We start from the raw sequence: 16269 nt of genomic DNA on the forward strand, positions 1-16269 counted from the left end.
TGGATAGAGACCTCTGTCATGGATAGGGACCTCTGTCATGGGTAGGGGCCTCTGTCATGGATAGGGACCTCTGTAAAGGAATATGACCACTGTCATGGATATGGATCTCAGTCATGGAAAGGGAACTCTGTAATGGATATGGACCCTGTCATGGATAGGGACCTCTGTCATGAGTAGGGACCTATGTCATGAGTAGGGACCTATGTCATAGACAGGGATTTCTGTCATAGATAGGGATCTTTGTAATGGTTAGGGACCTCTGCCATTGATAGGGACCTCTGTCATGGATAGGGATCTGTGTAATAGGTAGGGGCCTCTGTCATGGATAGGGGCCTCTGTCATAGATACAGATCTCTGTCATAAATAGGGACCTCTGTCATAGATGTGGATCTCTGCCATGGATAGGGGCCTCTATCGCAGATAGGGACCTCTGTCATGGATAGGGACCTATGTCATGGATATGGACCTCTGTCATGGATAGGGACCTTTATCATGGGTAGGGGCCTCTGCCATGGATAGGGACCTCTGTCATGAGTAGGGACCGTGTCATAGATAGGGCTCACTGCCATAGATAGGGATCTCTGTCATGGATAGGGACCTCTGTCATGGAAATGAACCACTGTCATGGATATGGATCACTGTCATGGATATGGACCTCTGTTATGGATAGGGATCTCTGTAAAGAGTAGGTGTCAGCACCGGCTTCTAATACAATTTTAGTTCCCTTTTTTATCTCTTCAACCTCCTCACCTGTGGAGTCGAAATCCTCCTCAACTGGGCTGAGCGCTCGGTGTGCCGTGTAGTCCTTTTCCTTTTTTCGAGGCTGAGCGTGTCTCCCACAAGAGGAAGCCACAGTGAGAGCGTGTAAATATGCCCTGACCGTGCCCCCCTCCCAGGAGAGACAAAAAAGGGGGAAAAAAGCCAGAATAGGCAAAAAACCTCTTGAACTGGCAGGTATCCTGATGGCAGCTGGGCTCGTGTAAAGCAGACGAGAGACGGGAGAAAGCAGCAACAGGAAGCACCGGGATAAGTAAACTCCAGCAACACCGGAAAAGAAAGTAAACAAACGAAAGGCAGAAAGCTGGGCACGAAGGAGTGAAAGGAGGGAGGAGGAAAAGAACTGAAGGCGGGGACCGGAGAAGGACCGGGAAGAGAAAGGTAAGGCTCGAGGAGCAAGAGGTAAACAGCCTGTAGCAAGACCGCGGCAGCAAAGAAAAGCAGCTGACCGTGGAAGGTTGCAACGCGCTGGACCAAGGGAGAGGAGTGGTTAAATAACGCTACGGTCAGCCAAGCGGAAAAAGACTAGACTTCTTAGTGAACGCAGCGTCAAGCGTGACCGGAATCAGGAAGTCCGTAAGCGGCAGCGGGGCCAAAGACGCCAGCTGAGAATGCGGCGCATGACAGTAGGGGCCTCGGTCATGGATAGGGGCCTCTGTCATAGATAGGGACCTCTGTCATAGGCAGGGATCCCTCCCATGGATAGGGACCTCTGTCATGGATAGGGGCCTCTGTCATGGATAGGGACCTCCGTCCTAAGTAGGGACCTCTGTCATAGATAGGGGTCTCTGTCATGGAAAGGGACCTCTGTCATGGATAGGGACCTCTGTCATGGATAGGGTCCTCTATCAGGAGTAGGGACCTATGTCATGAGTTGGGATCTCTGTCATGGATAGGGACCGCTGTCATTGATAGGGACCTCTGTCATGGATAGGGATCTCTGTGATAGGTAGGGGCTGCTGCCATGGATAGGGGCCTCTATATTATACAGGAATCTCTGTCATGGATCAGGATCTCTGTCATAGATAGGGACCTCTGTCATGATTTGGGATCTCTGGCATAGATAGGGGTCTATGCCATAGATAAGGATCTCTGCTATAGATGGGTGTCTCTGCCGGTTCTACGTGATTTCGCCGAATTAAATGCCATCGTGGGACATTTCATCGCTGAAATCTCATCGCCAGAAACCCTGTATTTTTATTTATTTTTTATTTCGGGGGTGTGGGGTTCCCCCCCAGACCACCCCCCCTACTTTAATAATCATACCCCAACCCGCACAAAACACCCCCCAAAAAATATTTTTTAAAAAAAAGGGTTTCTGGCGATGAGAATTCCGGCGATGAAATGTCCCACTATGACATTTCATTCGGCGAAATGCGTGTATACCGTCTCTGCCATAGATAGGGATCTATGTCATGGACATGGATCTCTGTCATGGAAAGGGACCTCTCTCATGGATAGGGACCTCTGTCATGAGTAGGGACCTCTGTCATGGATAGTGACCTCTGTCATGAGTAGGGACCTATGTCATAGATAGGGATCTCTGCAAAGGGTAGGGTCCTCTGTCATGGATAGGGACCTCTGTCATGGAATGGGACCTCTGTCATGAGTAGGGACCTCTGTCATGGATAGGGACCTCTGTTATGTGTATGAACCTATGCCATAGATAGGGATCTCTGTCATGGATAGGGATCTCTCTTATGGGTAGGGGCCTCTGTCATAGATACAGACATCTGTCATAGATAAGGACCTCTGTCATAGATAGAGATATCTTCCATGGATAGGGGTCTCTATCATAAACAGGGATCTCTGTTATGGATATGGATCTCTGTCATGGGTAGGGGCCTCTGTCATGGATAGGGAATTCTGTCATGAGTAAGGACCTCTGTCATAGATAGTGGTTTCTGCCATAGCTAGGGGTCGCTGTCATGGATAGACCTTTGTCATAGATAGGGACCACTGTCATGGATATGGATCTCTGTGTTAGGCAGAATCACGTGGAGTACCCTTGGGGAACATTACATGTAATTAAGACTACAAGTTTCAGTGCAATTACACCTTTCTTACAAGCCTGTACTACACAGTTATGTGGTAGCAGTGGCTGAGCAGCCAGACTTATCTCAAGAGTTGACTGAGCAGTAGAACAAGTTACACGAAGGGCCAACAAATACAGTGATTCAAACAAACACTTACTCAAGGTTTCTTGGTAAAAGAATATACATTTATTTACAGTCAGTTTGAAAACATTACACTAGCAAGAGCACCTCAATATCATACGCTAATAAACCACAAATACACAACCAATAAGTTACTGAACTAGTTCAGCTCCCCTGAAGTGGGAGCAAAATGGCACTTCAGATGCTTTTCAAAGGGGTAAAAAGACAAGGTTATAAGAATCAGCAGCACAAATACTTGCATAGGCAGGGCAAAGGGTTTCAGTAAACTATAACCAGCAATTCAGTTCATAGGCCTGGGCCAAAGGCAATGGTTCTGAGTCTTTGTACTAGATAGCACAGTTCTGGTAGTAAACGGTTAAGTCTTTGCCATGGATCTTAGAAGAGTTTGGCTTGGTGAAAAGTTAGATGAATGTTTAGGGAAGGACAAGCATTCGAAGTCAGGAAAGTTTCACAAACTTTCACCAAGGCCGAAAAGATGTCCGGTCCGCGTTTGCACATTACCTTAGAGTGAAGAAGAGTTGTAGCTGAGGCTGTTGTTTCTGGCAGTTCGAGCAGATCTCGCTGTTCCTGAGCTTCAGTCGTGGGGACAAGAAGGAGGATGTTGGGAGGTCCCTGCACTGCCCAGGGATGAAGCCACAAGCTTAGCAAAACGTTGGTTTGAGGTGTTAGTGCCTTAAAGTCCACAAGCTGGTTTTCTTCCCCCCGGCTATCCGGTTTTCAATAGCACTCTGAAGAAAATTTGACCAGGATGGGGACGGTGTCCAGGTGGCTTGCGAGTTGGTTTTACCCACCAAACTCAAGGGAAGAAGTTAACCTTGAAGGCCTTCTCTGTCAATGGAGTTTCAGGCAATTCGGACCTGCAGCAGAGCTTCACCGGTCATCCAGGAGTTGCAGCAGTCCTCTTCCTTAGGCTCGTCTTCGGTTCTTTCGTTTCAGTGGTCGACTCTGCTTTCCAAATCCCAGAGATCTGCTTTTAAACAGTTTTCCCCCATTCATTCCAGCCTGGTTTGGTAGTTTGATCTAAACCACTGCCACCAGCCATTTAAAGTAGGAAAGGGTAACATTTGACTGTTACATGAGTGTTTTGACTCAGAGGAAGCTAGGCACCCCCTCCAGCACTCTATAGGAAGATGGTGTGTGCTGGGTCTGTAAATCTAAAGAGACTAGTAAAGTCGGTTTAACTTTACATGCTCTGGGAGACAGTAGTCAGTCTCAGAGAAGGTATTTAAACCTTGGGAAGTCTGAAAGTCATCCCTGTGCCACTGCACTGAAGGTGCTGTGTGACACACAGAAAAATATGATGCCTATGGAGTTGTTTTAAAACTCCATAAACAAAGAACACAAAAGTAAAACAGATTGAAATCAAAAAGTGCAATGCTCCAAAATATAGCAAAAGAGCTGGAGGTCTCTAAGGTAGAGGGAATTTAGCACTTGTGTGAGAATTCTCCCTAACACTCGCCCTCCCCCCTAGACTAAGGGACAGGGGGATCTAATCCCCACCAGGATAGATCTCCTGTTGCAAGTCGGGTAAATGGCCTGCTGAGTACACCAGCAACCTTTTGCAACCCTTGCTATGAAACTTTTTATCAGTGGTTTTCATTTGTAAGCAAAAACACCTACAAACCTGTTGTGGTACATCTCTCTTTCTTAAGGTATAGGGGATCTGATCTAACAGTTCATGAGAAGTTATGACAACCTCTGAACCTACAATAGGCTTTTTTGAGAGGTCCTTAGAAAGGAATCCCTTAGATATAGAGGGGCCTCCATGGTTCCACACCACCTCTCTCTCAAGAGCAGGTTGGGTCTCAGGTATCTTGGTTGGAGGGGCTGTGCTCAAGCAGGGTACATGCTTCCACTTCCTCTGAGATCTGGTTTTACCTGGCCTAGAAGTTTCCCTCCTAACACTAGGATCTATACTGGAGTCTTCAGTAGAACATCCAACAGTCTTAAGGTGTTTAGCCTTAGACCTATTTTTCCTGGTTTTCCACCAGCTTCGAGAATTAACAGTTCTCACAGGCCTAGAGAGGGGTCCAATGTGTCTATCCACCTCTTCCTCAGAAGCAGGGGAGGGGGGTGAAAGACTTTACAAATGGATGGGCAATGATGGAGCTTGGTTGGGGCTCCCATTTCCCTACTATACTATACAGAATTGCCTTGGTTAGAGGTCACTTTACTTACCCAAGGGCTTACATTGTGGGTCTCTGTAGCGGTTCCCACAGGCTCAGAGTGGTCTCTTAAGGTTGCATCTCTAGCCAATTTGGTTTTGTTCTGTTTCCTCTCACTGGGAGGCCTGGGGTACTGGATACTACTTCTAGAGTTTTTAAATCATTCCCCAACAGGACTCCCCCAGGCACCTCATTCTGGACACTGACTGGAATCCTCACTGTCATATTATTACACTGAATGAGAGCTGGTAGAACTGGAAGCAACTGGACAGGGCATCCAGAAAATTTAGTGGGACTTTGGGTACCTAGCAACATCCTCAGGCTTGAAAACGCTTCCATCCACTACGGTTCTGCTGGCCCCAGTGTCTCTCCTGGCAGGAGTATCCTGGCCCTTGACAAGAACACAGCGCATACATGACCCTCTAGAGTTCTCTGGAATGGAGTTGTATACATCCATATTCTGTTTCTTACCCAGACCCATCCATATTCTGTTTCTTACCCAGACCCATGGACTCTAAGGATACAGTGGCCTGAAGACCCAAGGGTGCTTCAGCAAATAGTTGAAAGTAGGCACTAGCCATTTTTACCTCTTCCTCTGGGGAGAAGGCTAAGGAAGCAGTGCTGATCCCTGCAGGTTTACTCTTGCATCTGTGATCTCCTTTCACATGGTCAGTTGACCCACAGACATAGCATTTACCAAATGCTCTCTGGAATGGGGGTTCTGCTGACCTCCCTCTGGTTGGGCACCAGAGGATTCACTAGCCCTATTTGGTTTCCCATGTGGCTTACCCTGGTTATGTTTGGGGCCTCTTCTGGTTATATGGATTTGGATTTATCTGTGTTCTCACCTTTGTGCTGCTTCCCCCCATCCTTTTTGGGTTTTACCTCAGAATCCTTATGAGTGGCCATGTTGGCTACCCATGAGTCAGCTGCTCTGGCTAACGTTTTTGGATCTAATTCCTTAGAGTCAGCCAAGTGCTTTCTCAGCTCAGGAGAGCAGGCATCAAAAATAGCTTCCAACATAAACAGATTCCTCATACCTTCTTAAGTGTTAACTCTGTAACCCTCAACCCAACCATCTACGTTTTTCAAACATTCACACAACCAGGTAGCCCAATGGGTACCCTCATGCTTTTTGAGGGTTCTAAACCTCTTAAGGTACTGAGAAGGGGTCTTCCCAAACCTAGCTATCAAAGCGAGCTTCACAGTTTCATACTCCTTTCTGTCTATCTCCCCCAACTCCATTACCACATCAGTTGCAACAGGGGGTAGCCTAGAAAAAAGCCAAGGAATCAGCTGATTCCCTGTAATGTCTTGAATCCCATAGTTATATTCAAAAGCAGCCAACCAATCCAAAATATCAAGCTTAACCTCATACATACTTACTGCATCTTTGGGCATGCAAGGCCTTTTAGGATTCGAAGACCTAGAAGACTCTCGGAGAGAACCAATTTCAAGAGACAACTTTTTCATTTCAGTTCATGGTTCCACTCCATTTCTCTGAATTTAAGTCTTGATGTTTGCTTTCAGTCTGAGCTTGGATTCGTTTAAATTCTAACTCAAGTCTCATTCTTTCCAAAGAGACAAATTCAGGACTAAGTGTTGGACCTGATGGGGTCCCTGTGGTCAAATATTGAGGCCTATGAGCAGGTAGAGGTAAAACAGGGGCTACATTGTGAGACTCTTCTGACTCATCTAACTCATCCATAACATTTGAGTTACCCTCAGAAACATTATCATCCTCATCAACATTTTCCACATTTGCTGCAGGGGTGGGGGTTTCAGACACACTCCTCAGACTTTGGTATTCTAACAACTTTTCTATCAATTCAACCTTTTTACCTTTCACAGTGAGATTCCTAGCTTTACACAGATCTCTCAATTGATAAACTGTTAAAGTGACTAGGGTCTCCTGTCGGTTGGTTTCCATTTCAGTCATGATAAAACAATTGCTTCTCTAGCGTTGCTTAGCCTTGTGACGGTTATTTGAACAAAGGTAAGAGTAGCACTCTAAATGTAACAAGTATACTTTATCCTCACCACTGTACACCAGTGTTAGGAAGAATCACATGCAGTACCCCTGGGGAACACTACATGTAATGAAGACTACAAGTGTCAGTACAATTTCAACTTGGTACAAGCCTGTACTACACAGTTATGTGGTAGCAGTGGCTGAGCAGCCAGACTTATCTCAAGAGTTGAGTGAGCAGTAGAACAAGTTACACAAAGGGCCACCAATTACAGTGATTCAAACAAACACTTACTCAAGGTTTCTTGGTAAAAGAATATACATTTATTTACACAGTCAGTTTGAAAACATTAAACTAGCAAGTGCAGCTCAATATCATACGCTAATAAACCACAAATACTCATCCAATAAGTTACTGAACAAGTTCAGCTCCCCTGAAGTGGGACCAAAATGGCACTTCAGATACTTTTCAAAGGGGTAAAAAGACAAGGTTATAAGAATCAGCAGCACCAATACTTGCATAGGCAGGGCAAAGGGTTTCAGTAAACTACAACCAGCAATTCAGTTCATAGGCCTGGGCCAAAGTCAATGGTTCAGAGTCTTGTACTGGATAGCACAGTTCTGGTAGTAAACGGTTAAGTCTTTGCCACAGATCTTAGAAGAGTCCGGCTAGGAGAAAAGTTATATGAATGTTTAGGGAAGGACAAGCCTTCAAAGTAGGGAAAGTTTCACAAACTTTCACCTTGGCCGAAAAGATTTCCGGACCGCGTTTGCACAGTACCTTAGAAGTGAAGAAGAGCTGTATCTGAGGCAGTTGTTCCTGGCAGTTCGAGCAGATCTCGCTGTTCCTGAGCTTCAGTCATGGGGACAAGAAGGAGGACATTGGGAGGTTCCTGCACTGCCCAGGGATGTGGCCACAACCTTAGCAAAACGTCGGTTTAAGGTGTAAGTGTCTTAAAGTCCACAAGCTGGTTTCCTTCCCCCTTGCTTTCCGTTTTTCAACAGCACTCTGAAGAAAATTTGACCAGGATGGGGACGGTGTCCAGGTGGCTTGCAAGTTGGTTGTTCCCACCAAACTCAAGGGAAGAAGTTAACCTTGAAGGGCTTCTCTGTTGATGGAGTTTCAGGCAATTCGGACCTGCAGCAGGGCTTGACCGGTCGTCCAGGAGTTACAGCAGTCCTCTTCCTTCAGCTCGTCTTCGGTTCTTTCGTTCCAGTGGTCGAATCTCTGCTTTCCAAGTCCCAGAGACCTGCTTTTAAACAGTTTTCCCCCATTCATTCCAGCCTGGCTGTCACTCAGACAGCAGGGTGGCTGTCCTTGCTGGACAGCCAGCCAGCCAATTACGCCAGAGTGCATTCAGGTCTCCTAGGAGACTAAGCACAGGGAGTTTCGGGCACCCCCTCACATCCTGTCCATCCCAGACACTCAGGCACCAGAGGAGGGCTTCAGCACTGAAGCCCACCAAAGGCCAACAAACAAAGGCACCAAACCTGGTTTGGCATGCAGAGGCAAACACAAGAAGGACCTTTCCTAAAAGAAATGTCGAAAAAAGTCGACCGGAGTCTGTTTTTACAGCTAGGTCTTGGGTGCCATATTGAAAAACATGGCTGACCCGATTTCTAGCTACCGGTGTAAGCGGTCAGGAAAAATCATGGTAGTTTGATCTAAACCACTGCCACCAGCCATGTAAAGTAGGAAAGGGTAACATTTGCCTGTTACATGAGTGTTTTGATTCAGAGGAAGCTAGGCAACCCCTCCAGCACTCTATAGCAAGATAGCGGGGGCCATTACAAGCTGGGCGGTAAGGGGTTAATGGCGCCGGTAATGGTGCCGGCGCCGTTAACCCCTTACTAACGTATTACGAGTCTACTCGCGGGACCCGCAAAGGGCGCCTGGTGAAACCAGGCATCCTTAGCGGGTCCCGCTAGCAGACCAGGGAGCTAACAACGGGCCCGTTAGTAACAGGCCCGTTGTTAGCTCCCTCCCCATTCCCATTGAGCCCTATGGGGGCTCGAATGGGAATGGGGATGGGTTCCCAGAATGGGGAAATACCGGGTCCTCCAAGGTTGGAATGGCCTGGTATTTCCCCATTCAGGGAAGCCAGACCCGGTATGCTGTATGGGGGTAGCCATGGCGCTACTAGCGCCATGGCTACCTCCATACTCGTAATGACCCCCAGTGTGTGCTGGGTCTGTAAATTTAAAGAGACTAGTAAAGTCAATTTAACTTTACATCTTCTGGGAGACAGTAGTCAGTCCGAGAGAAGGTATTTAAACCTTGGGAAGTCTGAAAGACATCCCTGTGTCACTGCACGGTTTTCAACAGCACTCTGAAGAAAATTCGACCAGGATGGGGACGGTGTCCAGGTGGCTTGCGAGTTGGTTGTTCCCACCAAACTCAAGGGAAGAAGTTAACCTTTAAGGGCTTCTCTATCGATGGATTTTTATGCAATTCGGACCTGCAGCAGGGCTTCACTGGTTCTTTCGTTCCAACGGTCGACTCTGCTTTCCAAGTCCCAGAGGCCTGCTTTTAAACAGTTATCCCCCATTCATTCCAGCCTGGCATGGTAGTTTGAATCAAACCACTTCCACCAGCCATTTAAAGTAGGAAAGGGTAACAATTGACTGTTACATGAGTGTTTTGACTCAGAGGAAGCTAGGCACCCCCTCCAGCACTCTATAGGAAGATGGTGTGTGCTGGGTCTGTAAATTTAAAGAGAGTAGTAAAGTCAATTTAACTTTACATGCTCTGGGAGACAGTAGCCAGTCCCAGAGAATGTATTTAAACCTTGGGAAGTCTGAAAGACATCCCTGTGCCACTGCACTGAAGGTGCTGTGTGACACACAGAAAAAGATGATGCCTATGGAGTTGTTTTAAAACTCCATAACCAAAGAACACAAAAGTAAAACACATTGAAAATTAAAAATGCAACTCCCTGAAATATAGCAAAAGAGCTGGAGGGCTCTAAGGTAGAGGGAATTTAGCACTTGTGTGAGAATTCTCCCTATCATTCTGTCATGGATAGGGACCTCTGTCATGATTAGGGACCGATGTCATGAATAGGGACCTATGTCATAGATAGGGATCTCTGTCATAAATTGGGATCTCTGTAATGGATAGGGACCTCTCTCATTGATAGGGTCCTCTGTCATGGATAGGGATCTGTGTAATGGGTAGGGGCCTCAGTCATGGATAGGAGCCTCTGTCATAGATGGGGATCTCTGCCATGGATAGGGGCCTCTATCACAGATAGGGATCTCTGTCATGGATAGGGACCTATGTCATGGATAGGGACCTTTGTCATGGATAGGAACCAATGTCATGGATATGGATCTCTGTCATGGAAAGGGACCTCTGTCATGGATAACGACCTCTGTCATAGATATAGATCTCTGTCATAGATAGGGACCCCTGTCATAGATAGGGATCTCTGCTATGGATAGGGGCCTCTATATGAGATAGGAATCTCTGTCATGGATAGGGACCTTTGTCATTGATAGGAACCACTGCCATGGATATGGATCTCTGTCATGGAAAGAGACTTCTGCCATGGATAGGGACCTCTGTCATGGATAGGGATCTCTGTAATGGGTAGGGGCCTCTGTCATGGATAGGGGCCTCTGTCATAGATACAGACCTCTGTCATAGATAGGGACCTCTGTCATAGATAGGGATCCCTGCCATGGATAGGGGCCTCTATATGAGATAGGAATCTCTGTCATGGATAGGGAACTCTGTCATGGATAGGGTCCTCTGTCATGGATTTGGACCTCTGTCATGGATAGGGATCTCTGTCATGGGTAGGGGCCTCTGTCATGAGTAGAGGTCCTTGTCATCGGTAGGGACATCTGTACATTGCAGGGACTTACAGGGGAAGTTCGGTAAGAAATGTTATTGCTCTAATTGATCAGGCATGTATTTTAGATCATACATCGATCGTTTGAAAAAAGAAATTCCAATGCAAGTTACCTGAGTTTTTCTTACTTTAACACTTGCGAAAACGATGGGTCGGGTACCGCCATCTTTTGTGAATCGCATCCGTTGATCCATCGCCCTAAATTCAAGTGCCCTTGCAGCACTAATTCAGATCACCCGCCCTTAACACTGTCATGACTAGATGCTCACAATGAGCTCCACCTATTTTATTGAAGTTAGTGGGCAGCATAGCCAAATGTACCCTGTCATCACAAACGTGATAACTTTATCTAATGCCGAACCAGGATCATAAACACACACATCCACAACAGATGCAAAACCTTTGTTTCTTTTCACAAAAATGAGTGTAACAAGCACTTTTAATTTTGAGATAATGCTGAAAAGAGGTAATTAAGTCCACGAAAACATGGCTAACATTTTCCAATCCAGGTTATAGCTAGAAAACAGCACATGGTTCTCATTTTTTGTTTAACTGTGAACGGGGATCTTATATTGCTGATTATGTTAATCGATCGATTAATTCCAGTTTTTGCATTGTTCACAGAAAGTTATCTTCCATCACCGATTTCTGATTGACGCACATGGCATTCCATTACAGAGAAGAAATTAGTGGTTTAAATTTCGAATGCAACACTTTCACATCTGCACGTTTTCAGAACCTATAGGCTGCCATGTTGCTCCTGATAACCATAACTGCAAAAGGACAGATTGGTGTCTGCTGATCATCCCAGATAATGGTTATCACAGATGTGTTGTTGACGAATATTGCCCAATTGCAGTTGAAGAAGCTGTCGATTGGTAAACTGTACCCATGACAGGCGCACATCGGTATAATATAACAGTAAAATTGAGAATGCAAAAATATATTTCAGTATCCAATTTATAATTGTATATACACAGTACATATTTATGTAAACTATCCATTTAAGTTACAATTAACACATGCATTATGGGCCTCATTAGAATGTTGGCAGACACGGTATGAACGGTGCCGGTAAGGCACCGTCACAGTTCATACCGTGCTGCCGAATTACGAGTTCTGCTCGCGGGCGCATGACAGCCCGCCAGGTCTGACCTGGCGGGCTGTGTGGCACCCAAGAGGATAACTCGTAATTGCACCGGCACCGTTATCAACGGTGCAGGTGCAAGCATGCTCCCCATCCTCATTCTGCCCTATGGAGCAGAATGGGAATCGGGAGCCCGGCAATACCGCCACCCGCGAATGGGCAATTACCGGCCCATTCAACTCATAATGGGCCGGTTATTGCCCAATCGCGGGGGGTGGTGCCAGTAGCGAGTTTGGCGTCAAACTCGTAATGAGGCCCAATGTCTATTATTTGCATCAAATTGAACATTCATCCGTCACAACGTTAATCATGTAGCATTCAGCACATTTGCCATTCTCACTTGCATAAATATTATTTATTTATTTTTATTTATTTATAAAGCGCTGGATCCCGCAGGCATCAGAGCTCTAACAAAACATACATTACAAAAATGGAAAGAACATACACAATACATCATCAAAATCGGAAAAGCATTAAAACCATTTACGCTGGATTTATTATCCATAAACCTATTCCACTATAAGATTTAAGTTCGACAATCCCTCTGCATGTATTTACAGTTACTAAGAAAGAAAGGCAAGTTGCTGGCCCCGGAACCTACTAAAACACAGACACTGTTTTCCTTAGTGCACCACTCCTTAATCTCAAGCCTGCTTAATATCTTTTGGTCTGAGGGCCTGACCACACCCGGCCCAGTTCTTTGGCGCAACCAGGCTAAAACTGTGTTTTTTTAGTACATCTCCTGGCTGCTCTATGTTGGTGATGATAAAGTTCATATCATCCATGACAATATTTTTTAAAGTGTTATCCATCAGTACCGGCACAGACAGTTTCTTTACTTGTACATTTTGAGAAATAGATGACATTGAACATACGTTCATAGGTCGACCAGAGGCAATATGGTCTGGTTTGAACTTCAGTATATCTACAAAATGTAATGAATTAGAGCCTCCCAACTGTTCCCCTGCTGCTGGAGGAAACACAGGAGGCCCAGTCACTGAATGAAGGCCAGTGGTGGGGCTCGGATCATCGGATGTTAATTGTGTAGTTTGTGAGGCCCGATCCATTTTCCCCGGGCCGGGGAACCAACGTACTATTCAGTTGGTTTGCATATTGATGAATCATAGGAGGGATAACAGGATCAGTTTGGCATAATTTGTCAACCTTAATCATATGGTAATTCCCTACACAATTGTCCAGGGAGTCCATCCATGTACAAATGTCATCAAAGTTGTTACACAAATTCAGTTCTTTGATGATTATTTTGGCTTTCACCACCACTCATTGGTCGGGAGTGGTCTGCTTCTGCGGATTATCTTCCTGGTCTGGCTGTAGCACTGCTGTAGAGAAAACTTGGGCCTCAGAATTGGGCTCGGTCCCTGTTACATCAGGCAACACTGTTATAGGTGAAAGCGGCACATAAGTACTCATTACGTTTTTTGATAACCCTACATGGTTAGTAACCTCGACTGCTGTTACTTTCGCCATTTTACAAGTTATCTCCTTATTTGCACAGTACAAAGACGTAACATCGCCGGCATCAGAGGACACATCCACCCTCTCCATGCGCTACCTTTGCCTTGTGCACGAGCTCAGTGCCTGAACTTCAGATAAGCGATCCCCCTTAAGGGCTAAAGAAATAGCCCTTGGGGTAGCCATTGCACTTTCAGACAGCAAGACCGTATTAGCACATAAGGAATCAGCCATGTGGACAACTGTTGGGGAAATAATCCCCAAAGCCAGTCTTGGAGGAGTTGAAGGGCATTGAACTTTTGCCAAACATGCTTTGTCGATATAACCTTATTTACATCTTTCCTTCCACCGTCATCCTATATAAAACAGATCTCCCTACAGTAAGTAACAGCAAATAACAATGGATAAATGGCCACTTAAGTCAGTAAGGGATTGACTCACTGGTACAAAACAGACTCTGTGAAAAAAAGACAGCAAGGCTGTTCCCTGGCTGTGGCATAGAAGGACAACAAATGGCCCCAGAGCTGAGAACACGCAAAAATGGGAGGTAATCACAGTGTGCCAAATGTCTCCCGCCTCTCGTACCCTGGACTGACTGACCAAAATAGTAAACCCAAAAGCAGTTTATTGGGAGCAAACAGACAGGGGGACTCACGCCCACGAAGCAACAGGCATAAGCTGGTGGTAGCGGCTCAGCGCGGGTGGCTCACAGCCCCTTCCCTTCTTTACTTCTTGGTTCCTGCTCTCCACTCCCTTGCACTCGGCTCATCTCTCTGCTCACCGCTCGAGATGGTGGTACCAGAGGAAAGGACCTAGCAAAACATCCTAGACGCATCAAGCCGCACCAACGAGTGGTCACCTCCGACGCAATCCCTTGGCTATATAAAACTCTGCTTACATTGGCCCTCATTACGGGTCCGGCGGAAACCATGCCGGTAAAACTGGCAGGTAGCTGACGGACCCGTAATGATTTACCACCACCTGACTTCCCAGAAACACCGGGGCATTATAGCCCCGGCGGTCTGATAAGTCAGGCGCCAGTAAAATGTTGATCCCCATTCCCATGGAGTCCCATAGGACTCTATGGGAGTGGGGACCACGGAAGTACCGGCACTGTTAATAATGGTGCTGGTGCTTCCGTGAAAGTCTGCGAGCGGCTGCCAATCCGCCCGCCAAGTCTGACCCTGGCGGGCGGAGCGGCACTTGCCCGCAGACTCGTAGTTTGCTGGTCCGGAAACAACAGTGGTGGTAAGCTTACCAGCACCATTGTTTCTGGACCGGCAAACTTGTAATGAGGGACTTTGTGTCTTGTGTTTCCATTCTCCCTTTGTGACGGATGGCCAACTGCATCAAAGACAGATCTCAGTAATAGAAACATAACATTCCTACGTAAGCTTTCAATATAGTGAATCTTATCACTTCTTTGTGGACATTGGACACATTTTGGGCTTCAAATTGTTAGTGCGGTGGATTCAAGGACACATAACAATGCGCCCCTTCATCCAGCATTCACAGCGTGTCAGGGGGAGTTTCGTTTTGGGAACACATGCTACAACATTTTACAATATTAATGACAAGCTAAAACAACAAAATATTTCAAGTGTTCCACATATGAAAATATTTACTTCCATTTGAACAGTATCAATGCGCCTGGTCCCACAACATTTACGCATTCTTTGAAAGATGACCCTAGGCGAGGGGCAGGCAGGCTCGGATTTCCCTATACTTCAATAGGGCAATGCCCCCAAAAAACAAACAAAAAATAGTGTGGGGCAGTTTTCTGGGCCAAAGTGGGCCACTTCCTTTCTGAAATAAACAGAATTCGAATACAAAAGCAGTGGGTTAATATATAGACGCGGCATGGATGGACGTGAGGGGAGGGGGGAAGCGACGATTTCGCACCAGGCTGGGTGGACTGTTGCAGCCAGGGAAACACGTGCAGTGAGCAACAATAAAAAGAAAAAAAGTTGACATCACTAAAATTCCAGCATGCCTCTAATTAGTGTAGTTTTGAAAGGCTTACTGGCTTCTGTGGATATCTATTCCAACAAGGTTTGGGTCTATTTGACCCAAAACATTTGACCTAATCACATTTGATCAAATTAATTTGACCTTTTTTTCAGTCTAAAATACAGGGGTGAGACCCCCCTGCAAAACCCCCACTTACCCTCAACCTAATCTATGCCCTTACCCACCCCATATATATATTTAATTACATTTGACCGAAAAAAGTTGATCAAATGTTTTAGGTCAAATGTTTTTAGCTCAATTATGCTAATACCTCCCAGCAATCATATTGATTACTGCATTGATGCATGCGCGCCTGTTGTCCCCCACATGTGGTCCTCCACAGTAAGATGTAAATGTGCAAAGGCCACAGGATCGTGTTCATAGTGCACATTGGAAAAACATATTCTTTGGCTCGTTTCTTCCATGTTGGCTAACACTGTGGCACATACACCTTTGGTCTATTGCTATCTGCAGCCACTTATCATGATTCCTACTTTCCAGCGAGGTTAGACTTCATTGATTTGATTTATTTATTGGTTATTTTTAAAGCACCTATACAAAAAATGGTCTTTGAAGATTCAACAAGACAAAAAGGGAGGGGGGAGGGAAGAAAAAAACAATAACGGTCCAACTAGGCCTTGTGTTATTCGGATCATGTAAGAGCAGTAACAACAAGTGCAGGGGGGAGCCCTTG

This window comes from Ambystoma mexicanum, chromosome 8 (genome assembly GCF_040938575.1).
Source record: "Ambystoma mexicanum isolate Mex_15411 chromosome 8, UKY_AmexF1_1, whole genome shotgun sequence".
NCBI lineage: Eukaryota > Metazoa > Chordata > Amphibia > Caudata > Ambystomatidae > Ambystoma > Ambystoma mexicanum.